The sequence below is a fragment of the Bos taurus genome, chromosome 2, assembly GCF_002263795.3.
Source record: "Bos taurus isolate L1 Dominette 01449 registration number 42190680 breed Hereford chromosome 2, ARS-UCD2.0, whole genome shotgun sequence".
Classification (NCBI taxonomy): Eukaryota; Metazoa; Chordata; class Mammalia; order Artiodactyla; family Bovidae; genus Bos; species Bos taurus.
In genome coordinates this window covers 73,667,772-73,695,638 of record NC_037329.1, presented here as the reverse complement: position 1 = coordinate 73,695,638, position 27,867 = coordinate 73,667,772, and positions in this window count along the sequence as shown.

Sequence of the window (27,867 nt, the reverse complement as noted above, 5' to 3'; positions counted from 1 at the left end):
TCTCAGAGAGGCTATATTCCCAGGCTGTGTGTGGCTGGTGGGGTCCTGTGACCAGACTCCTGTTGATGACTATGATCTGGAGTGATGGGTATGGCTTCCAGGTCTCCTCCTGTGGACACTGACTGTGGTCTCTTCCACACTCCCTCTTGTCGTCCCAGACAATTCCCCGGGCCAGGCCTAGGGCACCAGTCTGAGGGAACTTGGGTCCCTGAGTTAGATGATGCAGTGGAACTGGATGACCCATCCCCACATCCCCTGTGGGAGAGAGAAATATGTATCTCTTTTTAGAGCGTTGCCTGAAGGCTTTGTTGGTTGTAGCAGGTTCATCTTTACCCTATCAAAGACCAGAGGGGAGCTGTGAAATCCGGGGTTAGCACATCAATGAAACACCGGGTTTGCCAAGGAAGGTTCAGACTTGAGTTCCAGCTCGTGTGTGTGTGTGTGTTTGTGTGTGTGCTAAGTCACTTCAATCATGTCCAACTCTGTGACTGTATGCACCGTAGCCCGCCAGGCTCCTCTATCCATGGGATTCTCCAGGCAAGAATACTGGAGTGGGTTGCCGTGCCCTCCTCTAGATCTTCCTGACCCAGTGATCAAACCCACATCTTTTATGTCTCCCACATTGGCAGGTGAGTTCTTTACCACTGATGCTACCTGGAAAGCCTGAATTCCTGGTTGCTGCTGCTGTTAAGTCGCTTCAGTCATGTCCGACTCTGTGCGACCCCATAGACGGCAGCCCACCAGGATCCCCCGTCCCTGGGATTCTCCAGACAAGAACACTGGAGTGGGTTTCCATTTCCTTCTCCAATACATGAAAGTGAAAAGTCAAAGTGAAGTTGCTCAGTCATGTCTGACTCTTCGCAACCCCATGGACTGTAGCCCACCAGGCTCCTCCGTCCATGGGAGTTTCCAGCCAAGAGTCCTGGAGTGGGGTGCCATTGCCTTCTCCACATTATAGGCAGAGGGGAAACCAAACACAGTAGTAGATTTTGAGTTGTTGGAAAGGCTGAGGAGCATTTTTAATGCAAAGAAGTTAAATATTCCCACCAACAGTGTAAGAGGGTTCCCTTTTCTCCACACCCTCTCCAGCATTTATTGCTTTTGGATCGCAGCCATTCTGACTGGTGTGAAATAGTACCTCATTGTGGTTTTGATTTGCATTTCTCTGATAATGAGTGATGTTTTTTTTTTCATCTTTTCATGTGTTTGTTAGCCATCTGTATGTCTTCTTTGGAGAAATGTCTATTTAGTTCTTTGGCCCATATTTTGATTGGGTCATTTATTTTTCTGGAATTGAGCTGCAGGAGTTGCTTGTATATTTTTGAGATTAGTTGTTTGTCTGTTGCTTCATTTGCTATTATTTTCTCCCATTCTGAAGGCTGTCTTTTCACCTTGCTTATAGTTTCTTTTGTTGTGTAGAAGCTTTTAATTTTAATTAGATCCCATTTGTTTATTTTTGCTTTTATTTCCAATATTCTGGGAGGTGGGTCATAGAGGATCCTGCTGTGATGTATGTCGGAGAGTGTTTTGCCTATGTTCTCCTCTAAGAGTTTTACAGTTTCTGGTCTTATGTTTAGACCTTTAATCAATTTTGAGTTTATTTTTGTGTATGGTGTTAGAAAGTGTTCTAGTTTCATTCTTTTACAAGTGGTTGACCAGTTTTCCCAGCACCACTTGTTAAAGAGATTGTCTTTTCTCCATTGTATATTCTTGCAAACTAGTACAGCCACTATGGAGAACAGTGTGGAGATTCCTTAAAAAACTGGAAATAGAACTGCCATACGACCCAGCAGTCCCACTGCTGGGCATACACACCGAGGAAACCAGAATTGAAAGAGACACATGTACCCCAATGTTCAGCGCAGCACTGTTTATAATAGCCAGGACATGGAAGCAACCTAGATGTCCATCAGCAGATGAATGGATAAGAAAGCTGTGGTAAATATACACAACAGAGTATTACTCAGCCATTAAAAAGAATACATTTGAATCAGGTCTAATGAGGTGGATGAAACTGGAGCCAGTTATACAGAGTGAAGTAAGCCAGAAAGAAAAGCACCAATACAGTATACTAACGCATATAAATGGAATTTAGAAAGATGATAATGACAACCCTGTATGTGAGATAGAAAAAGAGACACAGATGTATAGAACAGTCTTTTGGGCTCTGTGGGGTGGGGGGGATGATTTGGGAGAATGGCATTGAAACATGTATAACATCATATAAGAAACAAATCGCCAGTCCAGGTTCAATGCATGATACAGGATGCTTGGGGCTGGTGCACTGGAATGACCCAGAGGGATGGTACGGGGAGGGAGTTGGGAGGGGGGTTCAGGATTGGGAATGTGTGTACACCTGTGGCAGATTCATGTTGATGTATGGCAAAATCAATACAATATTGTAAAGTAATTAGCCTCTAATTAAAATAAATAAATTAAAATTAATTAATTAAGAAAAAAAAGAAGTTAAATATTCAGTATTAAATTCACCACGATAAGAAGCTTGGTGTGAACTCCCCCACTATTACTGCTGAGTTTTCAATAAAGAGCTGCTCTATGTGTGTGCTTGTTTTGTTTTGCTTATTCTACACTAGGACAATTGAGAAATATATAAATTAGTGAAGTTTTCAAACATTTGTGAGGTAAAATAATAAAGCCCTATGTATCCATCACTCTGATTTAACAATTGCAAACTTGTGATCAATCTCATTACTTCTTCACCTTTGTCCATTTTTTCCCTCCCTAGGACATTTGAAATCTAAAGCAAATTCTTCCTGATGGAAGTATTCAACGCCACTTATGAAGCAGTCTTGCCAAACAAAATAAAACTGTAACTCAATCAACCTTTAGATAGTTTTGTGTCTTTTGACAAGACTACTTCATAAATGGCATTGAAAACTTCTACGGGGAAACACATAATATCCAGCTGTTTCTCATTTTATGATACCAATATTTTTGATGATCAATGCCTATATCATTATTTCATTAGAGTTTTTAAAACAGAGGCATTCTAATTTATTGTTCCTTCTGTACCTGTTTATAGAGAAATTTCCCCTTGTCAACTATTTGATTATTCTGAGGTTCAGTTAATATGGTAAGGACAGAGTAAAGAATTGTTACTCTCCCTTTATTTGACCTGTTTCAAAATAATAAATAGTTTCTCTAGAATCCAAAGGTTATAAATGAGATTTATTGTTATTATTATTAATCATCATTATGGACTTCTGTATTTAAACATATTTAATGTGTCAGTATTTTCCACTTATTACTTTTATTGATGGATAATTGTCCTACATTTAACCAGTTAAGAGCCATTTTGAAATGGCCCAATAGTCTTAGAGAGTTTGCTTGAATGGAAATGAATACATAAGACAGATCTGTTTCACACATTTGGATCAAGGGCAGTGCAAGAATAACGGAACAATTTCCAGAAGCACAACAGAAAATGATAATTTTGTTATTGAACTCAAGTTCCTGTGCCTGAAGGCCGGTGATGCCAAACAAACTAAACCATCAGAATTTGAAGCAGAGAAGGGTTTAATTTGCGGCCAGGCAAGGAGAATGGGTGACTGTGCTCAAAAGACTTGAACTCCCCAATGGTTTTCAGGCAAGAGATTTTAAAGACAGTGTAAGGGGTGAGGGTCCAGAATGCGTGATCAGCTCATGGGCCTTCTGATTGGTTGGTGATGAGATGCCAGGGTGATATTTCTGGAATCTCCACCTTCTAGCTCCAATCAGTCTGGGGCCCACCTGCTTGTGTTCAGCATGTGGTCACCAGCCCCCATCTGACTGGAGGTCTTAGTTCTACAGAACTCAGAAATAGACAGCACATGGTTATACATATCCATCCAGGAGGAAATAGGAGTCCTGTGACCCTCATGTCCTAAACATTAACTGCTCGAGTCTGCTCTTTGGAATTTGGTGAAGGCCCCTGAGACTAAAGCTTTTTTTTTTCTTTCTTCTTTTTGTTTTTCTTTTATTTTTATTTTATTGAACTATAGTTGACTTCTACTTTACAGAAAGTGATCCAGTTATACATATATATACATATTCTTTTTCATATTCTTTTACACATGGTTTACCACAGGATATGGTCTATAGCTCCCTGTGCTAAACAGTAAGACCTTGCTGTTTATCCATCCTACATAATGACAGCTTGTTCTGCCACTCCCAAACTCTCACTTCATCCCTCCCCATCCTCCCTCCCATTTGGCAACCACAAGTCTGTTCTCTGTCTGTGAGTCTGTTTTATAGATAAATTCATTGTGTCATATTTTAGTTTCCACATATAAGTGATATCATACAGTACTTGCCTTTCACTCTCTGACTTACTTCACTAAATATAATCATTTCTAGGTCCATCTATGTTGCTGCAAATGGCATTATTTTGTTCTTTTTCATGGCTGAGTAGCATTTAATTGTATAAGCCTTTTTTTGTCCTACAAATAATAAACAGGGGATATGGAGGGTCTTTTGTATACAGAAGGGTCCCTCAGGGTTCTGCTAGGTTCCCATCTGGGAAAGCCAGAATCCTAGCCAGGAGTAAGTAGAATTAACAGTAAAAATGAATTCACAGAAACCTTGGTGAAGGCTTTAGACCTCCTGCAAGACAGGAGATGCAAAAAGGGCAGTCTTATCTCAATAATACCAAGAAATGTGCCTACCTCCAACATCTGCTTTATGCAGCATGATTGTAGCTATTGCTGATATTTTTTTAAGATATTTTTTAATGTGGGCCATTTTTTAAAGTCTTCATTGAATGTGTTACAATATTGCTTCTGCCTTATGTTTTTGAGTTTTTGACCTCAAAGCATTTTGTATCTTAGCTTCCTGACCAGGGATCGAACCCACATCCCGTGCTTCAGAAGGTGAAGTCTTAATCACTGGACCACCAGGGAAGTCTCATTGCAGGTGGTATTTTTCTCCTAAGTTTTGCCCATTCATCTTCCCAGTGCCCTTATCCTCTTGATTTGTCCTCTGATATCTCAAACTCAACTGCCTACCACCTTCAACTCTCTAGCATCTCTTCCAGAAAGAATTAGTACACTCATTTGCAGTGAAATATATACACGTTATTTCTAACTTGTTTCACAATCATGGTTAATTAGTTTGCCCTGACAACTCTACTGAGTGGCCAAAACAAGCAGTAACCCTTCAAGGAAATGAGATTTTTTGAAGCAGCCTGGCAAAGGGATAAAGTCAAGAATCATTCCTCCTGAATTCTAGTTCAAAACTGGCAATAGTTAACTGCACACCTTGGAAAACCATTTCCTCTCTTCAAGCCTGTTTCCCTATCTAAAGGGATTAGAATCATGTCAGAGGTACTTTTCACTTGGACATTCTGTAATGTAAAGAGATTAAAAAAAAACATTATCTTTCAGAGATAAAAAGCATTATGTAAGTAGATACAAAAAGATCTTCACAACCAAGATAATCACGATGGTGTGATCACTCACCTAGAGCCAGACATCCTGGAATGTGAAGTCAAGTGGGCCTTAGAAAGCATCACTACGAACAAAGCTAGTGGAGGTGATGGAATTCCAGTTGAGCTATTTCAAATCCTGAAAGATGATGCTGTGAAAGTGCTGCACTTAATATGCCAGCAAATTTGGAAAACTCAGCAGTGGCCACAGGACTGGAAAAGGTCAGTTTTCATTCCAATCCCAAAGAAAGGCAATGCCAAAGAATGCTCAAACTACCGCACAATTGCACTCATCTCACACGCTAGTAAAGTAATGCTCAAAATTCTCCAAGACAGGCTTCAGCAATATGTGAACCGTGAACTTCCTGATGTTCAAGCTGGTTTTAGAAAAGGCAGAGGAACCAGAGATCAAATTGCCAACATCACTGGATCATAAAAAAACCAATAAAGTTCCAGAAAAATATCTATTTTTGCTTTATTGACTATGCCAAAGCCTTTAACTGTGTGAATCACAATAACCTATGGAAAATTCTGAAAGAGATGAGAATACCAGACCACCTGACCTGCCTCTTGAGAAACCTATATGCAGGTCAGGAAGCAACAGTTAGAACTGGACATGGAACAACAGACTGGTTCCAAATAGGAAAAGGAGTACGTCAAGTCTGTATATTGTCACCCTGCTTATTTAACTTATATGCTGACTACATCATGAGAAACGCTGGACTGGAAGAAGCAGAAGCTGGAATCAAGATTGCCGGGAGAAATATCAATAACCTCAGATATGCAGATGACACCACCCTTATGGCAGAAAATGAAGAGGAACTAAACAGCCTCTTGATGAGAGTGAAAGAGGAAAGTGAAAAAGTTGGCTTAGAGCTCAACATTCAGAAAACGAAGATCATGGCATTCAGCCCCATCATTTCATGGGAAATAGATGGCGAAACAGTGGAAACAGTGTCAGACTTTATTTTTCTAGTCTCCAAAATCACTACAGATGGTGACTGCAGCCATGAAATTAAAAGACACTTACTCCTTGGAAGGAAAGTTATGACCAACCTAGATAGCATATTCAAAAGCAGAGACATTACTTTGCCAACAAAGGTCCATGTAGTCAAGGCTATGGTTTTTCCAGTGGTCATGTATGGATGTGAGAGTTGGACTGTGAAGAAAGCTGAGCACCAAAGAATTGATGCTTTTGAAGTGTGGTGTTGGAGAAGACTCTTGAGAGTCCCTTGGACTGCAAGGAGATCCAACCAGTCCATTCTGAAGGAGATCAGCCCTGGGTGTTCATTGGAAGGAATGATGCGAAAGCTGAAACTCCAGTACTTTGGCCACCTCATGAGAAGGGTTGACTCATTGGAAAAGACTGTGATGCTGGGAGGGATTGGGGGCAGGAGGAGAAGGGGATGGCAGAGGATGAGATGGCTGGATGGCATCACCAACTCGATGGACGTGAGTTTAAGTGAACTCCAGGAGTTGGTGATGGACAGGGAGACCTAGAGTGCTGCAATTCACGGGGTCGTGAAGAATCGGACACGACTGAGCGACTGAACTGAACTGAACTGAACTGAAGTAGAAGGCATGGCACCCCACTCCAGTACTCTTGCCTGGAAAATCCCATGGGCAGAGGAGCCTGGTAGGCTGCAGTCCATGGGGTCGCTAAGAGTCGGACATGACTGAGCAGCTTCACTTTCACTTTTCACTTTCATGCATTGGAGAAGGAAATGGCAACCCACTCCATTGTTCTTGCCTGGAGAATTCCAGGGACAGAGGAGCCTGGTGGGCTGCCATCTATGGGGTCGCACAGAGTCGGACTCGACTGAAGCTACTTAGCAGCAGTAGCAGCAGCAGAAGTAGATATCCTATCTTATATAAAGAAAGCTGAGCACTGAAGAATTGATGCTTTTGAACTGTGGTGTTGGAGAAGACTCTTGAGAGCCCCTTGGACTACAAGGAGATCCAACCAGTCCATCCTAAAGGAAATCAATCCTGAATATTCATTGGAAGGATTGATGCTGAAGCTGAAACTCCAATACTTTGGCTGCATGATGCAAAGAGCTGACTCATTTGAAAAGACCCTGATGCTGGGAAAGATTGAAGGCCAGAGAAAAAGGGGATGATAGAGGATGAGATGGTTGGATGGCATTACTGATTCAATGGACATGAGTTTGAGTAGGCTACAGGAGTTGGTGATGGACAGGGAAGCCTGGCCTGCTGCAGTCCATGGGGTCGCGAAGAGTCGGACACGACTGAACAACTGAACTGAACTGAACTGAACCAAAATAGATATACTAAGCTATACAACATTATTTGATTTTTTTAAGGTGTGTTACTGGAAAATTTAAAGAAAATTCTGGGTAACTAAGGAGTTACGAATTGAATATACATCCTGCTGCTGCTGCTAAATCACTTTAGTCGTGTCCGACTCTTTGCGACCCCATAGACGGCAGCCCACCAGGATCCCCCGTCCTTGGGATTCTCCAGGCAAGAACACTGGAGTGGGTTTCCATTTACATCCTGCAGACCACCAGAAAATAACATGTGAGTCTAAAGTAAAACATTTGAAAACAGTCAACTGAAAAAAAATACAAAACCTAAAAGTTGAGAGTTAAACTTTATTTGGCAGACTTTCTAAAGACTGAGGCCAAAAGACAGCCTCTCAGAACGTTTTGAGTGACTGCTCCGAAAAGTAAGGGAGGAGACTGGATATATAGGAGTTTTTACAAGAAAGACCAGATAGTCATAATATCAAAGATAATTAGATAATTAATTAGAGAAAATCCAACATCTCAAGTTAATGAATTTAGCACTTTTGTGTGTATGGGAAGGTGCAAGAGTCTGGGCTCAGTGAAATGATCCCTTTTATATGCACCTTAGCTATCTAGGGCCAGTATCCTGTATTTCTCCATCCTGAATCCCACTGGGGTGCACAATTGGGGGTGGCCACAGTGGCTGCTGGCTTGATGGCCACAAATCCTGTTTACTGATATGTGATATTCTTCATCCACTGAACCAAAGTACCTGGTCCATTAACATGAAAATCCTTTAAGAGGCAGGCTTGCTCAATGGAGGCACTATTGAATGACTTAAGTAAGATTTGTTTTTGTTATCATTTGCTTCCCAGTTAGATCTTTCTGGCAAAATTTCAGTCCTTTGAATTGTGCCTTATCTTCCAAGATCCAAATACTAATGATCATATTTTTTTCATAAATGGATTGGTAGCAAATGACCACACATTAACTACTTTCCCAACAGCTTGCCCAGAAACAGACTACTGTACAAATCACTAAGTAATTTTTGTGTACTCCACCCAAGTTCTCAGCTCTGGATGCCCTGGAGAAAGAAGAAGAAATATGTCTGACCTCAAAGAGCTTACATCCTAGTTGGGGGTAGAAGACAAATAAAAGCAGAGGGCATAACAGCAAACAGTACAAGATGGATTAGACTGAAATCCTAAACCATGAGACTGACCTTGAATGCTTCCAGCCATCCAGAGAAGGCAGAGAGAGCCTGGGCAGACTTCATGGAGAAATGAATAAAAGCAAGGAATTTTTTTTTCTTTTCTCAAAATGGAAACATATATTTTTATGTAGTTATATAAAATGATGTAGAAAACAGAAAAATCAAGAAAGTGAAAGTTTCCTCCAATAAACACACCCTAGAGATATTAGTAGGTCAGCATTGGTACAAACATCCATGCCAGATGATTGATTGTCTACCAATCCACTTTCCACTCCCCTTTTTTTTTTCATTTTTTTATTGGAGTATAGTTGCTTTGCAATATTGTATTAGCTTCTGCTATACAATGAAGTATAACAGCTATATGTATACATTCACTGCGCACATGCATATACATATGCATTGAAAACACATAACATGAAATCTGTTTCTTAAAGAAATTATACATGTATATTACAGTATTATTAACTATAACCACAATATTGTACAGCAGACCACTAGAACTTAATCATCTTTCATGACTATAATTTTATATCCATTAAACAAAAGCTCCCATTCTTCCCTGCCCCAACTACAGCCCCAAGTAACCACCATTCACCTCACATAAGTGGGATCATGCAGTATTTGCCCTTCTGTGACTCTTTCTTTTACTGAGCATAATGTCCTCAAGTTTCATCCATATCTCCTTCATTTTTATGGCTAACTATGGATGGCTAACATTTTTATGGCTAATTACCCTTGTATGGATATGTTACCTTGTGTTCATCCATTCATCCACCATTTGACATTTAGGTTTTCTACACCCTGTCCACTGTGAACAATGCTTCAGTGAGTATGGGGGTGTAGATATCTCTTCCAGACACTCATTTCAATTGTTTTGGATAAATACTCAGCAGGGGAATTGTTGGATCATATTGTAATTCTACTTTTAATTTTTTTGAGGAAATTTCACTTTGTTCTCCATAACAGCTGCATCATTTTACATCTTTATCAACAGTGCACAAGGTTTCCAATTTCTCCACTTCCTCACCAACACTCGTTAATTTCTTTTTTTTTTTAATAATGACTCTCCTAAAAGGAGTGAGGTGTCTCATAGTGGTTTTAATTTGCATTTTCCTGATTAGTGATGCTGAGCAACTTTTCATACACATGTTGATCATTTCTATGTCTTCTTTGAAAAAATGTCCCTTCATATTCTCTGCCCATTTTGGACTTTTTGCTACTGAGTAGTATGAGATCTTTATATATTTTGCCTATTAACCCCTTATCAGATATATAATTTACAAATATTTTCTTACACTTGATTTTCATTTTGTTGGTTGTTTCCATTGCTGAGCAGAAGCTTTTTAGTTGAATGTATCCCTCCTATTTATTTTTGTTTTTGTTGCCTTTGCTTTGGGTGTCAGGTCCAAAAAAAAAATCATTTCTAATATTAACATCAAGGAGCTTATTGCCTATATTTTCTTCTAGGAGTTTTATATCAGGTTTTATATTCAGGTACTAATCCATTTTGAATAGTTACTCATATGGTGTAAGAAAGTGGTCTGTTTTCATTTTATTGCATGTAACTGTCCAATTTTCTCAGCACAATTTATTGATAAAACTATTCTTTTCCCATGGTAAAATCTTGGCTCCTTTGTTGTAAATCAATTGACCTTATGTGCATGGGTTTATTTATAAGCTGTTTATTCTATTCCACTGAACTTTAAATCTGTTTTTATGCCAATACTATACTGTTTTGATTACTGTAGTCTTGTAATATAGTTCAAAATCAGGTACCATGATGCCTCCAGCTTTATTATTCTTTTTCATACATATTTTGTTTATTTGAGGTCTTTTGCAATTCCATGCAAATTTTAGGATTGTTTGTTCTATTTTTATAAAAAAAAAAAAAAGACATTCAAATTTTAATAAGGATTGTATTGAATCTGTAGGTTGCTTTGGGTAGAATGGACATTTTTAACAATATTAATGCTTCCAATCCATGAGCACAGGATATCTTTACATTTATTCATATCTTCTTTAATACTTTTCACCAACTTCTTATAGTTTTCAGTGTGCAAGTCTTTCATCTCCTTGGTAATATTTATTCCTAAGTATTTTATTCTTTTTGAAGAAGTTGTAAATTAAATTGTTTCTTAATTGCAATATGTTTTTAAGCCAGGAAGTTTGAGGCCTTCCTTCAGATTTGTTCTTCTTTCTCAAGATTATTTTGGTTATTTAAGGTCCTTTGTGCTCCCACATGAATTTTAGGATTGTTTTATCCATTTCTGTAAAAAATGCCACTGGGATTTTAAAAGGGATTGCATTGACTCTGTTCATCACCTGAGTAGTATGAACATTTTAACAATATTAAGTCTTTTAACTCAACATGAGATATCTTTCTATTTATTTGTGCCTTCTTTCCTTTCCCTTTTTCCATCTTGTGAAGACAACTTGATTCAGCATTGGCAGCCCAACAGATTTCAGAATTCCCTTCCCAGGCTCAGGAGATAAATTTGGACTAGTACAGTTCAAACAGGAAATTTCATTATAGGTGCTAGAGGCTAGCTAAACTCAAGTATGATTTAATCTTTGTCAATTAGCATAAGGGAAGTTTGCTAGGCTAGTTAAGGAAAACATTCCCTCCTTGATACAAGACAAACACAAGAAGAGACGGTTCTTCCTGACTTCGGATATTGACACCCAACGAAAGGAAGACTGGATTACTGTGGTCATCTTATAACCTTTAGAGAAAGTCCAAAGAATTGCTGAATAGGAAACTAAGAGCCCTAACATTCTTGAACCAGTAAATTAACCCACCTTGGAACCAGCAGTGCTCAGACTTTCCATTACACAACAATAAATTTTCCTTAATGTTCAAGGCACTTTGGGGTATTGTCTTACTGGCAACTGCAAGCATGTTAAAACACTAAATTTTCTATGTATAAATATATACAACTATGGATAAGTGAGAACATAGCACATAAAGTGCCCTGTGACCTGCTTTATTTCTCTTTTCAACATATCATGACCTCTCCATGTTATTATGGAAAGGCTTACCTCATCCTTTCAAATCATATACATCTTAAATGTTGGGTATTAAAAACCAACAGCCCCCATTTCAGAGCAAGATGGAGTAAACCCACTCTGCCATGTCTCTCCAGTTGAATGAGACTATAAAACCTTAGAGAACTCACAGAGAAGTTATGTGAGGATTGTAAAAAAAATAAAATAAAAATAGTAGCAGGGAATTATAGAAGATAAGAATTCAAAGTACCATCACATTGGCAGTGAGTTTCGCATGTTTCCTCCATTTTCCCCCAAAACCCAGAGGTAAACACTGGGGCCTGGACAGAGCAAGAGCCAGGCAAAACCCTCTACTTCTGGGTGAAAGAGGAGATGTCCTAATGCTCAGAGAGATTGGGGTGAGTCTCCCAGGTTTTTTTTCTCTTTTTTAATTCTCCAATCTCATATATCCCAGGCTCAAAGAAGTCTTGTGACAGCAGAGGCAGCCACAGACATAGCACTGGGGTTACACAGGAATCCAAAACTCTCCAATAAGAGAACCCTCTTCTCTGATCAGGTGAGTGATGAACCCAAGAAAGTGGGAGCAAATTGCCCTTGCCTTTTTACTCTCTGTATTCCTACTACTTGGCCCCAGGAGCAATGGCAGTCAGAGAAAGTACACAGCAGAGCAGGTAATTAAAACCACAGCTTTCTGACCAGAAGATCACAAAGAAGAGGCCCAGGCAATCAGAATGTACCAGAGAGATGATGCACACAGAGAGGGAAATCTCCAGAAAAGCTCAAGATAAGTCCCACCATCAACCTACACATGCCTGGATGTGTTCTTAAACAGCAAACCAAAGACTTGGAGAATTTCACTAAAAGATAGACCACCACTCCCATCCCAGATAGCCAGGTACATAGCACACATGTGGGACAGATGTGAAATGCACCACAAAGGCTCTGAAGATGAACCTGTAATTGAAACCCAGAGAAGCCTGGTAGCACTTGCAGCCTAAACCCAATCAGGTTTTTGTCTCCTAGCAACATTCTCCATAGGACTTAAATAAGGCCCAGAGTTTTGTACCATAATATTCAAAGCATTAAGGCCAGAACCCAAAATTGCTCAGCACCTAAAGAACCAATAAAAATCTCAGTTTACATGGGAAAGACAAATAGACATCAGCACCAAGATGACACAGATGTTGTAATTATATGACACAGATTTCAAAACAGCTATTAGGAAAATGCTCAGAGAAGTAATAGTTAAATGCACGAAGAAATAATGGTTGAAAACTTTACAAATTTGGCAAAAGACATAAATTCACAGATTCAAGAAGCTTAGTAAAACTAAAAGAATCCATGCCCAAATACATTATCATCAAACTTTTGAAAACTAAAGAGAAAAAAAGTGAAAGCAGGTAGAGAAAAATGATAGGCTAATTATGGGGGAATAATATTCAAATGACCACAAATTTCTCATCAGAATCCTTGAAGGCCAAAGGCATGGAGAGCCACTTCTCACAGGCAAAAGTAAAGGAACTGCCAAACCAGAATTCTGTATACATAAAAATATCCTTTAAGAATGAGGCTGAAATAAAGACATCTTCAGATTAAGGGGAGTTAAGAGAATCAATTCCCAACAGAACTTCTTTAAAAGAATTGTTATGCAACCCAACCAAAAAGTGGGCCAAAGAACTAAACAGACATTTCTCCAAAGAAGATATACTGATGGCTGACAAACATGAAAAGATGCTCAACATCACTCATTATTTAAAAAATGCAAATCAAAACCACAATGAAGTACCATCTCATGCCAGTCAGAATGGCTGCCATCAAAAAGTCTACAAACAATAAATGCTGGGGAGGGTGTGGAGAAAAGGGAACCTTCTTACATTGTTAGTGGGAATGCAAACTAGTACAGCCACATGGAGAACAGTGCAGAGATTCCTTAAAATACTGGAAATAGAACTGCCATATGACCCAACCATCCCATTGCTGGGCATAAACACCAAGGAAACCAGAATTGAAAGAGATACATGTACCCCAGTGTTCACTGAAGCACTGTTTACAATAGCTAGGACATGGAAGCAACCTAGATGTCCATCAGCAGACGAATGGATAAGGAAGTTGTGGTACATATACACAATGGAATATTACTCAGCTATAAAAAAAAGAATACATTTGAGTCAGTTCTGATGAGATGGATGAAACTGGAGCTTATTAGACAGAGAGAAGTAAGTCAGAAACACCAATACAGTATATTAACACATATATATGGAATTTAGAAATACGGTAACAATGACCCTATATGCAAGAGATGCAGTTATAAAGAACAGATTTTTGGACTCTGTGGGAGAAGGCGAAGGTGGGATGATCTGAGAGAACAGCAGTGAAACACGCATATTACCGTAGGTAAAATAGATGACCAGTGCAAGTTCGATCCATGAAGCAGGGCACTCAAAGCTGGTGCTCTGGGACAACCCAGAGGAATGGGGCCAGGTGGGAGGTGGGAGACAGGTTCAGGATGGGGGGACACATGTGCACCCATGGCTAATACATGTCAATGTATGGCAAAAACCACCACAATATTGTAAAGAAATTAGCCTCCAACTAAAATAAATAAATCAATTTTTTAAATAAATAAATACAGAAAGTCCCTAGGAATACTAACTCCAAACTAGTAAAACATTTAAGATGTCTACAAAATCAAGAAAATACATTGAAATATTATTATGATTGTATGAATTGTGTTTATTATTGTGTAATATTATTGTACTAAGTGTGTTTGAGAATTGTGAGAAAAGTCTTCTCTTTCTTTTATCTATTATGATTCTACTGTTGATACTTTTTAATCTAATAGACATGCATGGTAAAAATATTAAAAAAAAAATTGTGATTCAGCCATAATAAAGAGAGAAATCCTGCCATTTACAACAATGTGGATGAACCTTGAGGACATTATATTACGTGAAATAAGTCAGACAGAGACATATCACATGATCTCACTTATATGTGGAGTCTAAAACACACACATGCTAAGTCACTTCAGTTGTGTCCAACTTTTTGCAACTCTATGGACTGCAGCCCGCCAGTCTCCTCTGTCCATAGGATTCTCCAGGCAACAATACTGGAGTGGATTACCATTCCCTTCTCCAGACTGAACCCGATTCTCCTGCAGCTTCTGCATTGCAGGCGGATTCTTTACCACTGAATCACTAGGGAAGCCCCACACACACGCACACAAATTGAGCTCAGAGATACAGGGAACAGATTTGTGGTTGCCAGAGATGGGGTTTGTGGGGGAAATGGATAAAGATAGTCAAAAGCTACAAGCTTCCAGTTATAAAATAAATAAGACATGGGCATGATGGATAAAGTTAGTAATAATACTGTATTATATATTTTAAAAGTTACTGAGAGCATAGATCTTATAAATTCTTATCACAAGGAAGAAAAACTTATAATAATATATATAGACACATCATGCTGATCATTTCATAATGCATATATAAATCATGATGCTGTTCACCTGAAACTAACATAATATTACATATCACTTACATCTAAATTTAAAACTGTTTAATTGATGATGGAAGTTATTCAAGCAGAAGGGAAATGCTACCATAAGTCAACTTTAGAGAACCAGGGATGAAGAAAAAGAAAGAAAAAAAGGAAAATATCTGGGTAAATATAGTAGACTATTATTTCCTTTTGAATTCTTTAAAATATACTGCAGGGTTTAAAGAAAAAAATTAATAACTGTTGAGTTTTCAGCATGAATAAATATAATACACAACAAAATTATAACATAAATGAGGAAGGGGAAAAGGCATCATATTGTGGTAACATTAATACATTCCATTTGAAGTGGCAAAACAGTGATGTTAAATACACTCTGAAAAGGTAAGTATATATTGTACAGTATATTTTAATCCCTGGAGCAAGCACTTTTTTATATATTTCTATGTATGTATACATAGAGAGAAAATAGTCAAAAAACTAATAGATAAACTAGACTATTTTTAAATGTTCAAATAACCCAAAAGAAAGCAGAAAAGAACACTCAGAGGAAGAAAAAAAAAGAGGAAACAAGCAGAAAACAAATAACAAAGTAGTATACCTATGTCTAAACTTATCAATAATTACATTAAATATATATTTTTTAATATTTAGTAAGAGTTTATTGTGGATATAAAAACAGTTCACAAACAGGGAGCTTCCAAATTCAAAGACTGATGTAAAGCTTGGGAACATGAAGTTACAGAATGACTTACAGAGTAAAAATGAAGACATTATTATTAATTTTTATAATGATTGCTTATTACAGTGCAAGTTTCTCATGCCATTTTTAGGAAAATGACTATATTTCTTTTATGATTGTCAGAGCCATTTACAAAAAATAACCTAGGTTGAATTTCACTTACATTCATGAAATAAGCCAGATTTAGTTTTTTTACATGGTTTAAAATTCTTGTCTGTTCAGGAAATTCTCAAATCCAGACTCCATTTGTATTTAATGTAATACTCTTAGATACAGTGACCACCACTCAGACTGTATAAGACTGCACACATTAGCTGCCCTCAGGCAACCATTAGATACCAGCTCACTTGGGCACCTGCCTTGTACTTAAGTGGAAGGTCCTCTGATGTCCTCAGGCTTACAAATCTTACTTCTGGACCCAAGGTGTATGTTTTTCTTGCTTTTGGAGTAGACTGTAAGATATTTGTTGTATTTATTTTTGTAGGGAACTTAAGGGAATCAGAGGTAAAATTTTACCTTTTCATTGCTACCCTTTGCCTCCACTTTCCACCAATAAAGGCAGGACTTTGTCTTCTGAGCTTCTTGACTGGAGTAACTGAGATTCTGAAATAATTTGTTTCCACTCAGGTTTTTGTTTTGGCAACATGAGCTATCGAGAGAGGACCCAAACCTGGTCTCCTGCATTGCAGGCAGATTCTTTTAGGGAAGCCCAAGAAAACTGGAGTGCATTTTATAGTATTAGTGTGGAATAAAAATTAAGTTCTGAGTGCCCTTCTTCCTGGCCATCATCTCCATGTCCCAGTGAGTCTGTCAGTACCTTTAACCAAGTTTTAGCCAAGCAGGAGATACTAATGGTGATGGCAACAATGGTACAAGAGCACAGATTCACTTTTCTGGTGCCTGACTCCCTGAAATGGGGCTGGAGTTCTCAGAATCTCCCTTCCTCTGTGCATCTCCATTCTCACATTGATCCATTTGGTATTCTCTCCAAGGCTACCTGTACTAGTATATGGTTTTAACCAAGGGTTAACAAAATTTTTTTGTAAAAGGGGCAGACAATAAATATTTTTAGTTTTTTGGACCTTATCTTTTTTGGTCCAACCACTCTACTCAGCCACTGTAACATGAAAAAAAGCCATAAACAATACACAAACGCATAGGAAAGCCAGATTTGTCCACAGGTCAAAGTTTGCCAACCTCTAATCTAAACGTGTCAAATAAAAGACAGAAATTATCAGAACCAGATAATAAAAACATCATTATCAAACTACACGTTCTCTATTAGAAACTGACTTGAAATATAATGATATAGGTAAATTAAAGATATGGGGGAAAGTATTTCATGCAGATACTACTTTAAAAAAAAAAAAAGCTGAAGTGGTTGTGATAATATTAAGACATACTTCAGGGCAAAGAAAATAACCACAGATAAAAAGACACATATTTTGAAGTTCTGTTGTTAGTTACTTATTCATTTAGGATTCTTATGTCTCTTTGGTGAATTGACCTCTTTATTATTGTATGGTGTTTCTTTTTATCTATGGTAATTGTTTTTACTATCCATTCTGACAATTTCTCTTTTATGAAGTTAAACATATGCTTATCTACAAGCCAGAAATTCCACTGTTCAGTATTTACCCAAGTAAAATGAAAACCTATGTTCACACAAAATCCTGTACACAAAGGTTTTTTGCAACTTTTCAATAACTGCCAAAAATAGAAAACAACCCAAACATTTCTCAACTGGTGAATGGAGAAGCAGCTGGCTATAACCACAGGATGAAATAATGCACAGCAATAAAAAGGAACCAACTAATAATGCAACATGGATGAGTGGCAAGTGCATCCTGCTAATGGAAAGAAGGCAGGCTTCAAAGGTTACATACAATATGAGTCTGTTTATTTATTTATTTATTTTGGCTGTCCCATGCAGCTTGCAGGATTTTAGTTCCCAGAACAGGGATTGAATCAAGGAAAGTACCAAGTCCTAACCACTGGTCCTCCAGTCAGTTCCTTTATGATTCCATATACATGACATTTTTGCAAAGACAAAACTATAGGGACATCTAATAGGTCAGTGTTTGTCAGGAGCTTGAGACATGATAATATGCAGAATTATCTCATATCCTGATTATAATTACTCAACTCTATACTGCTTTCAAGATTCTCAAAATTATATAAAATGGGTGATTTTTACTCAAGTTTTAAAATGGGAAAACACACATGCGTCTCTAGGAGGAAAAGAGTGGGGAGGGTCTGACATGGTTTACCAGTCCCCTTTCTGTTTCTTTACTGTGCACGCTCTGAGCCCCAGCCACGCCCTGGATGCACATGTGATTCCCCATCTCTGCCCTTAGCACCCAACACGAGACATTCCAATAGGCCCACAGGTAGTGGGGGGTCCCAGGGCAGCATGAGCTTGGCAGCTATGTAGGCCGCCTGGCCTAAAACAGTGGGGTTTCATGGCTCAGCTTCCAAGAATGTGTTTACTTACAACTCACCAGGAGACCAAAATGAGAGCTCTCCAAAGCCATTTTATCTTTGGTTTCTAGAACAATTTTGTCCTCCTTTTACAGGGCCAGCATGAGACTAAGAATGCATACAATCAGTAATGGAAAAGCAGAGAGGGTGAGGACAAATGGCCCTGACACTCCTCACCAAAAATGACTTTAGGTCAGGTGCACACTGATCTTTCGCCTACCTTCGCTGATCTCAACAAAAACGCTCATATCAGACCAGTACTTGAACCGAGGCCTGTGTTTTCTCCAGCACAGATTAATGTCTACCCGAGCGATCTTTCCACAGCAGTTTGTCAAGCAAATTCATTCGTCAAGCAATTAAAAGTAGCTACTAAAGAGAACAACAAATACCATATAATATCACTCATATGTGGAATCTAAAACATGACACAAATGAACCAATCTATGAAACATAAATATAATCAGGGACATAAAGGATAGACTGATGATTATCAAAGGGGAAAGGAGTGGGGGAGAGAGTGGGAGTTTAGGGTTAGCAGATGTAAACTATTATACAGAGAATGGATAAACGATAAGGTCCTACTGTATAGCATAGGAAAGTCCATTTGATATACTGTGATAAACCATGATAGAAAAGAATATGAAAAAGAATGTATCAGTTCAGTCACTCAGTCGTGTCCGATTCTTTGCGACCCCATGAATCGCAGCATGCCAGGCCTCCCTGTCCATCACCAACTCCTGGAGTTCACTCAGACTCACGTCCATCGAGTCAGTGATGCCATCCAACCATCTCATCCTCTGTCCCCTTCTCCTCCTGCCCCCAATCCCTCCCAGCATCAGAGTCTTTTCCAATGAGTCAACTCTTCGCATGAGGTGGCCAAAGTACTGGAGTTTCAGCTTTAGCATCATTCCTTCCAAAGAAATCCCAGGGCTGATCTCTTTCAGAATGGACTGGTTGGATCTCCTTGCAGTCCAAGGGACTCTCAAGAGTCTTCTCCAACACCACACTTCAAAAGCATCAATTCTTCGGCGCTCAGCTTTCTTCACAGTCCAACTCTCACATCCATACGTGACCACTGGAAAAACCATAGCCTTGACTAGACGAACCTTTGTTGGCAAAGTAATGTCTCTGCTTTTGAATATGCTATCTAGGTTGGTCATAACTTTCCTTCCAAGGAGTAAGTGTCTTTTAATTTCATGGCTGCAATCACCATCTGCAGTGATTTTGGAGCCCCAAAAATAAAGTCTGACACTGTTTCCACTGTTTCCCCATTTATTTCCCATGAAGTGATGGGACCAGATGCCATGATCTTCGCTTTCTGAATGTTGAGCTTTAAGCCAACATTTTTAAAGTTAGGCTGCTTTACAACTACAAGAAACTTCACTGGGAGCTAAGCTGAGAAGCCTGTCTATTGACTGGTGATGAAGCACGATTGCAGTCCCTGCAGAGAGAAATTATAGCAGGGTGGCCTATGAGGCCAGGCCTGATGAGCAGTGGACCCTTTCAGCACTTGTGTGTGACTTAGAGGCACCTTTTTGTATTTGTCAGAAAAATCATCCTAGCATTCCAGGTAGCCCTAACAGTAAAGAACCCACCTGCCAGTGCAGGAGACATAAGAGATGTGGGTTCAGTCCCTGGGTTGGGAAGATCCCCTGGAGGAAAGCATGGCAAACCACTCCATTATTCTTGCCTGGAGAATCCCATGGACAGAGGAAACTGACATGGGGTCACAAAGAGTCAGATGTGACTGAAGCAACTTGGCAGCATGCAGGCACAGACTTTGTTAGATTAAGACACTTTACTGCCATCTGCTGGAAATTCATAATAAGTACACAAACCTACCAAGTGAATGGCACCTCCTTAGGTATAGAGCTATTGTGCAGTCCTCATCCTGCACAACAGTTTAACACCTGTCTTTATCCCAAAATACAGACCCTAGTCACAGGCACTGAAGACACCAGGAGGGCCAGTGTGCACAGCACGGCATCTGACCATCGGCACAGCAAAGGCAAGCATCCTCTTACGATGTGTCCAGATTATTGCTGGGTCCAAGAATAATTACATGGCTGAGCGTAGGGGGTGGTGGAGGGAACTGGTCTTCATAGTATGCTTATGAAATAGCCTTTGCAAAACAAAGACCTGGAAAAGTTAATTTTAAATGGGTTGAGATCACAAAACTCCAATGATACTATATACTGGAGAGAAGTCAGACTGCAGATGAATGGATACAGAAGAATATGGTGTGCATATATATATATATACACACACATACATTATATATATATATATATATAAACACAATGAAATACCACTCAGCCATAGAAAAGGATGAAGTAATGCCATTTGCAGCAACATAGATGACCTGGAGATTATCATACTAAGCGAAGTAACTCAGAAAGGGAAAGACAAATACTATATGATATCACTTATACATGAAATCTAAAATATGACACAAATGAACTTATCTATGAGGCAGAAACCAGATTTACAGACAAAGAGAACAGACTTGTGGTGGCCAAGGGGGATGGAGTCAGGGGAGGGATGGGCTGGGAATTGGGCTTAGCAGGTGAACTATCATACAGAGAATAGATGGGGGAACTATATTCAATATTCTGCGATAAATCATAAAGAAACAGAATATGAAAAGATTTATATATATACTTATAACTGAATCACTTATCTGTACAGCAGAAATTAACACAACATTGTAAAACAACTATATTTCCATTTTAAAAACTGTTTAAAAAAAAAGAAGTCATACCAGGCCCAGATATTAACCACATCTGTTATTTTCTGTATTCTGATGCTTTGACATTTGGAGCTGTGCCATCTCTGGGGGGACTGCCCTTCCTAAGGATGGCCAGTTTCTAAAGAAAATACCTGTGAGTGTGCTTTTCAAATACAAACGAACCAAGCCAGAGCCCACCACCTCCTCCATGGGGTTCTCACAGGACTGGCACACTCAGGCCACTGTCTTCTAGCCTGAATACCCCAGAGCTCGGTGCCAGACCACTAGGGACAGCCCCTCTGCCACAGAACCCATTGACATTGTTCAAACTAGCCAAACCATAGCCTGCTAAACCTGCTCGCCCATTTCTTCCTGTGAAACCACAGTGAAGTCTCCTGCCCAGGTTCTCCCCCGCTCCCTCTGCCTCCCAGCCAACCCTGGCGCTTCCCTGTGTGGCCTGTGTGTGCCCAGGCGATGCAGCAGGCCCCCTCCTCCTAGGAACCATGAGTAACAATTATCTTTTCAATGGCAGCCATCTCTTGATCTGCTGGCCTTACCGTCCCTCAGGTATGGCATTTTATTAATATACTATATTTTATTAATATACTATATTAATTTATATTAATGCACTATATTTTATTAATATACTATATTAAATTCTATTAATGTACTATATTTTAAAACCATCTGCAATCAACTTACAAGGCAAATGCCTGTTTTCAAATGAACTGTGGCATTCCATTGCCTGACTCTGGCATCTCTCCAAATCCCCATAGATTCCTGCCACCTGCCTCATTTATGCCCACCCCAACCTCCTGGCTCTTCCAAGGGTTGCACAGCCCTCACTTTACATCTGACTTGCCATGAGCTGGTCTTATTTCTTTCTAGGCATTAGCTGCACTAGCTGCCTGGTTTTCATTGGACAAACATATACAACTAAGCCTCTTATTTTAAAAAGAGATCTTCTTGTGGTACATATATACAATGGACTATTATGGAGCCATTAAAAACAATAAAATAATGCTATCTGCAGCAACATGGATGGACCTGGAGATTATTATACTAAGTGAAATAAGTCAGACAGAGAAAGTCAAATAGCATATGATACTGCTTATATGTGGAATCTAAAAAAAAATGATACAAATGGACTTATTTATAAAACAGAAACACACTCACAGACACAGAAAATGAATTTATAGTTATCAAGGGCAAGGGTGGAGTGGAGAGATAGGTATGGAGTTTGGGATTGACATGTATACTCTGCTACATTTAAAATAGATAACCAACAAGTACATACTATATCAATACTCTGCTCAATACTCTGCAATGACCGAAATGGGAAAAGAATTTGAAAAGGAATCAGTTCAGTTCAGTCACTCAGTCGTGTCCCAGTCTTTGCAACCCCATGAATTGCAGCATGCCAGGCCTCCCTGTCCATCACCAACTCCCAGAATTCACTCAAACTCACATTCATCGAGTTGGTGATGCCATCCAGCCATCTCATCCTCTTTTGTCCCCTTTTTCTCCTGCCCTCAATCCCTCCCAGCATCAGGGTCTTTTCCAATGAGTCAACTCTTTGCATGAGGTGGCCATAGTACTGGAGTTTCAGCTTTAGCATCATTCCTTCCAAAGAACACCCAGGACTGATCTCCTTTAGAATGGACTGGTTGGATCTCCTTGCAGCCCAAGGGACTCTCAAGAGTCTTCTCCAACAGCACAGTTCAAAAGCATCAATTCTTCAGCATTCAGCTTTCTTCACAGTCCAACTCTCACATCCATAAATAGATCCATGTATATATAGAGCTGAATCACTTTACTGGACACCTGAAACCAACACAACATTGTTCATCAATTATACTCCAATAGTTTTTTAAAAAGTAAGGCCTTCCCTAGTGGTCCAGTGATTAAAACTCCAAGGTTCCACTTTCAGGGACACAGGTTCAATCCTTGATCAGGGAACTAAGATCCTGCATATTGCCTATCAGGGCCCAAAATTTTTTAAAGTGCTCTAACAAGAATTGATGGCAAAAATCTCTGCAGTATATTTCCTCATATAATTTATGTAAATTCTCAAAAGTATAAGTTTATATAAATAAACATGTGGATAGAAATTTTTTTTAAAAAAAGACATCTCACACTCTAGCTGAGCCCTTCCCTTTGGGTGGTCGAGTGCAGATTGAAATGTATCCAGAGCTCCCAGTTCGTGTTCTGAAAATTATCCCCACTCCACCATTCAGTACCCATATGATATCAGGCAAGTTATGGAGAGAATATGGGACTTAAGAACAAGAATTTGGGAGCCAGCCTGTCTGGATTTAAATCCTAAATCTTCCCCTTACCATCAGGGTAATATGCGGCAAGCTTTTTATTGTCCCTGTGTCTCAGTGTCTTCGTGTGTAAGATGGGGATACTAATAATAATAAAAACACATTACTTAAGGCTAAATAGGTAAATATAAATACAGTGCTGAAAGCAGTTTCTGGCATTAAGTTAGTGCTGGCTGTCACTATTCAACATTTTAAAAACAAATATCATGTATAAACACATGTATGTGGAATCTAGAAAATAGTATAGATGATTGCATTTGCAGAGCAGAAATAGAGACACAGCCATAGAGAACAAATGTATGGATACCAAAGGGGAAAGCGGGCGTGGGAGGAATCGGGAGACTGGGATTGACATATATACATTATTGATACCATGTAGAAAATAGATAACTAATGAGAACATACTGTAGAGCACAGGGAACTCTACCTCATGTACCTTGGTTTCCTAAATGGGAGGGAAGTCCAAAACAGAGGGGTATATGTTTATGTATAGCTCATTCATTTTGCTGTACAGTAGAAACTAACACAACGTGGTGAAGCAACTACACTCCAATAAAAATTAATTTAAAAAAGAGTTATGGACCCCAACTGTAATGTGGAAGAAGAAATAGGGCCATTCATTTTGGTGTTCTGAGGATGAAAAGCCACAACTCAGATCAAGGTCACAGCCCAATAAATATCAGTGTCTCAGTGGTAAAGAATCTGCCTGCTGATGCAGGAGACACAGATTCGATCCCTGGGTCAAGAAGATCCCCTGGAGAAAGAAATGGAAACCCACTTCAATATTCTTGCCTAGGAAATCCCATGGATAGAGGAACCTGGTAGGCCACAGTCCACCTCTGACCCAAGCCATGAGATACACTCATCTCTGGCCTAAGCACAGATTAAATATTTTAATCACATAATACCATGCCTAATGTGTGGATTCCTAGTGTCTTCAGTCCACTCAGATACATTACCTGTCTGGTCACTGCAGCCTTAGAGTATAGGACCCTTTCCAGTTGCTTAGGGTTCAGGAAAACAACTTTACATTCTGGCAGTCTGGATTTTTACCATAAGTTCCTAAATGTATTTTGTAAAATTAACCATTTCCCCTGGAGGTTCCAAGGATGGCTTTGGGTGAGATCGCACACAGTGGCTTTGAAGTGCAGTAAAAAGAAGAGCCCCAACTGCAGAGTTCTCGTGGGTCCTCAGAAGACTCCAGGGAGACTCAGCTCTCCACCCAGCTCAGAGCCACCCCCAGTGTTAGTGCCAGAGCCTCGGGGACTGACAGCTCAGGCATCGGTGCTGCCTCAGATCCCACAGAGGCTGCTGGAGCAGGGATCACAAAGGCATTAGCAATTCATCAAAAGTAATCACCTCGGATTGTATCCATGGGGACCAGATGGAGTTAAGCTGTGGGATAAGTGGATACATTTCTGATTAGAATTTCTCCAGCCCTGAGCTACTGAGTATAATGAAAATCATCTCTGGGGGAGTGGGGAGGGAGAAGAGGGGAAGAGAGTGGGAGGGATGGAGAGAGGGAGGGAGGTGGGGAGGGAAGAAGGCAGGCAGACAATGATTTAACCCCCACCCTGATCTCTGGATGGAGGGAGCAGGGGATCCCTGTATAATTCATTTTCTCTTGGGCTCCCGCAACCTCACGTCTCCCTCCCCCAGGACCAGCTGCAGCACCATCCCACAGGAATCTCTGTTGCCAACAGACATCCCAGGCCCACACTTGCACCTCGTCATCAGAATTTCTGGGGTCTGGGCCCCATAAACTGTTGTTCTCATACTTTCCAGGGTGGTTCAGGTGCACAGCCAAGTTCCAGAAGGCCTGCACCAGGGAAAGGCAAGAAGTCATCATAAAGACTGCATTTTTAAAGACTTCCTTTGCCATTTTTAAAAATTATTTATTTGGCCGCACCAGGTCTTAGTCATGGCATGCAGGATTCAGAATCTAGTTCCTTGACCAGGGGTTGAACTCAGAACCTCGGCATTGGGAACACAGAGTCTTAGCCACTGGACCACCAGGAAGTCCCTCTTCTGCCATTTTTAAAAGTGTTTCATACATTTTTGTCTGGAAGCCCCAAATATTGCAGGATCAATCTACCCATAATTCCTTAACTGATCCCCTATTTTGTGCCTCGCCTTGGCTATGCACAGGAGAGATAAGGATGGAGAAGATAGAGTTGCCTTCCAAGGGGCACTCATGGTGTACTGGGGGCAAAAGAAAGGAAACAGAATTAGAGTGCAGTGGATCTGTGCTCAGGTGAGGGTGCAGTTGGAGTACAAAGGGGGTCCAAGGCTTGGACCTCCAAGAGGAGCCAAGGGAGGCATTATGGAGGAAGTGATAGCGAGATGGATGGAAAAGGGAGGGGGGCTCCCTACACAAGGGACTTCACCCGAGCGTCAAGGAGTCTGGTGGTATGGCAGGGACAGGTAGTAGACCACCAACAGCATCACACCTTTCTCCAGCTGCAGCATTGTTGCTGGCTTACGTCTGCACTGGGAAGCGCCACGCTTCCCAGCATCCCTCTGATCTAAGTTCAGGTCAAAGGACGTGAATGGGAGTGACGTGTGGAACTCCTCAGTCATAGCCAGCTCAAGAGACCAGCACCTTTTCTTTGAACCAAAGAAGTGATGCAATTTATCCATTTTTTTTTTTAAAGTTTCCTCTGGCAGCCAGTGTGGCAGATGAATTGTCAGGAAGAGATGAGAGCCAGGGAAATTTGCAAGAAATTTCCTTCTATCCTCCAGACAAAGGCATTGTGTTAAAGTTTGGGATTAACACACACACATTACTATATATAAAATAAACAACAAGGACAGGGAACTATACTCAGTATCTTTTAATAACCTGTAATGAAAAGGAATCTGAAAAAGAATGTATGTGCATAACTGAATCACTCTGCTGTACATCTGAAATGAATACATTATAAATCACTTATACTTCAATTTATTTAAAAAAAAAATTTAAACCAACACATGTCCTAAGCTCCACTAGTAGAGGAGGAGAAGGGAGCATCAGGAACCCAGGAGGCAAAGGGGACAGAGCCTGAATGCCAGCATGAGAGGAAGGGGAATGAGCATCCAACTTGGGTGACAGAGGTCCCCCAGCATTTAATCTCAAAATTCAATTTCGTGTCTCATGTTCCCTCCATCACTCCGTTCTCCCAGGCACACTCTCAGCCCATGTAAGACAGCACCAACCCACAGCCAGTACTACTCTCCTGCTTATACCAGGGACCAGGAGACCTCTGGGCACCACTCTGAACAACCGCAGGAAACAGTCTTGAATCTATCACAGGAGCCTTACCAGGCACGTCAGAAGGGCCTAAAATGTATACCTCTGGGTTCCTCCAGGGTATAGGGGAAGGGACAAAATATATCCAAGGAACTGAAAACAGTCTGTCAAACAAGAGAATCATCAAAGAAAATGCTGAATTTCTCCCCAAAATGCTGAGTTAGAGCAAGCACATTTGAGCAGCAGGGACGGTAAAGGGTGAGAAGAGAGAGCAAGAGGAGGCCCGTGCACACTTCACCTGTTAATCTCCATCCATCTCCTGACAACTCTGCTGGGAGGATTTCTTTCAACTGGAAATAAATAACTCAAGGATCAGTGCTATAATCGGAGCTCTTGATCCAGAGTGTGACCTTTCACTTTTCTCTATTTATTTTTGAGATTAATCAGAGACTTTACTGGGCTTGTGTCAATAAACAACAGGCTTTTCCAATATACACCACCTGCATATCCAATATATCCAAAAAAATAAAAATATATCCACAGGGATTAGTAGCCATGAATCACTTGAAGCCAAGGCAAAGTGCTGTAGATTTTAATAGCCCCAACCATCTATCTCTTCTAAATGAAAAAGAGCTCAGGCTTGCCAGCCCCAACTCATGAAAAGGAAATGTGATCTCCCCAGCCGTATTTTTGATAAAACATTCGTTTGAAGAATAGCTGTGTTCTGATGTCTATGTCATGCATAAAAATATATCTCAATGCTGAAACATAAGCCTAACTGAGATACAGGAGAAAAAGAAAAGAAGGAAAGAAGGCAGGAGGGAAGACAAGTTGAGAGAAGGAGGGGAGGGAAGAAAAAAGAGAAAACTAAGAAGAAAATCACTTTCACTTTTCACTTTCATGCATTGGAGAAGGAAATGGCAACCCACTCCAGTGTTCTTACCTGGAGAATCCGAGGGACGGGGAAGC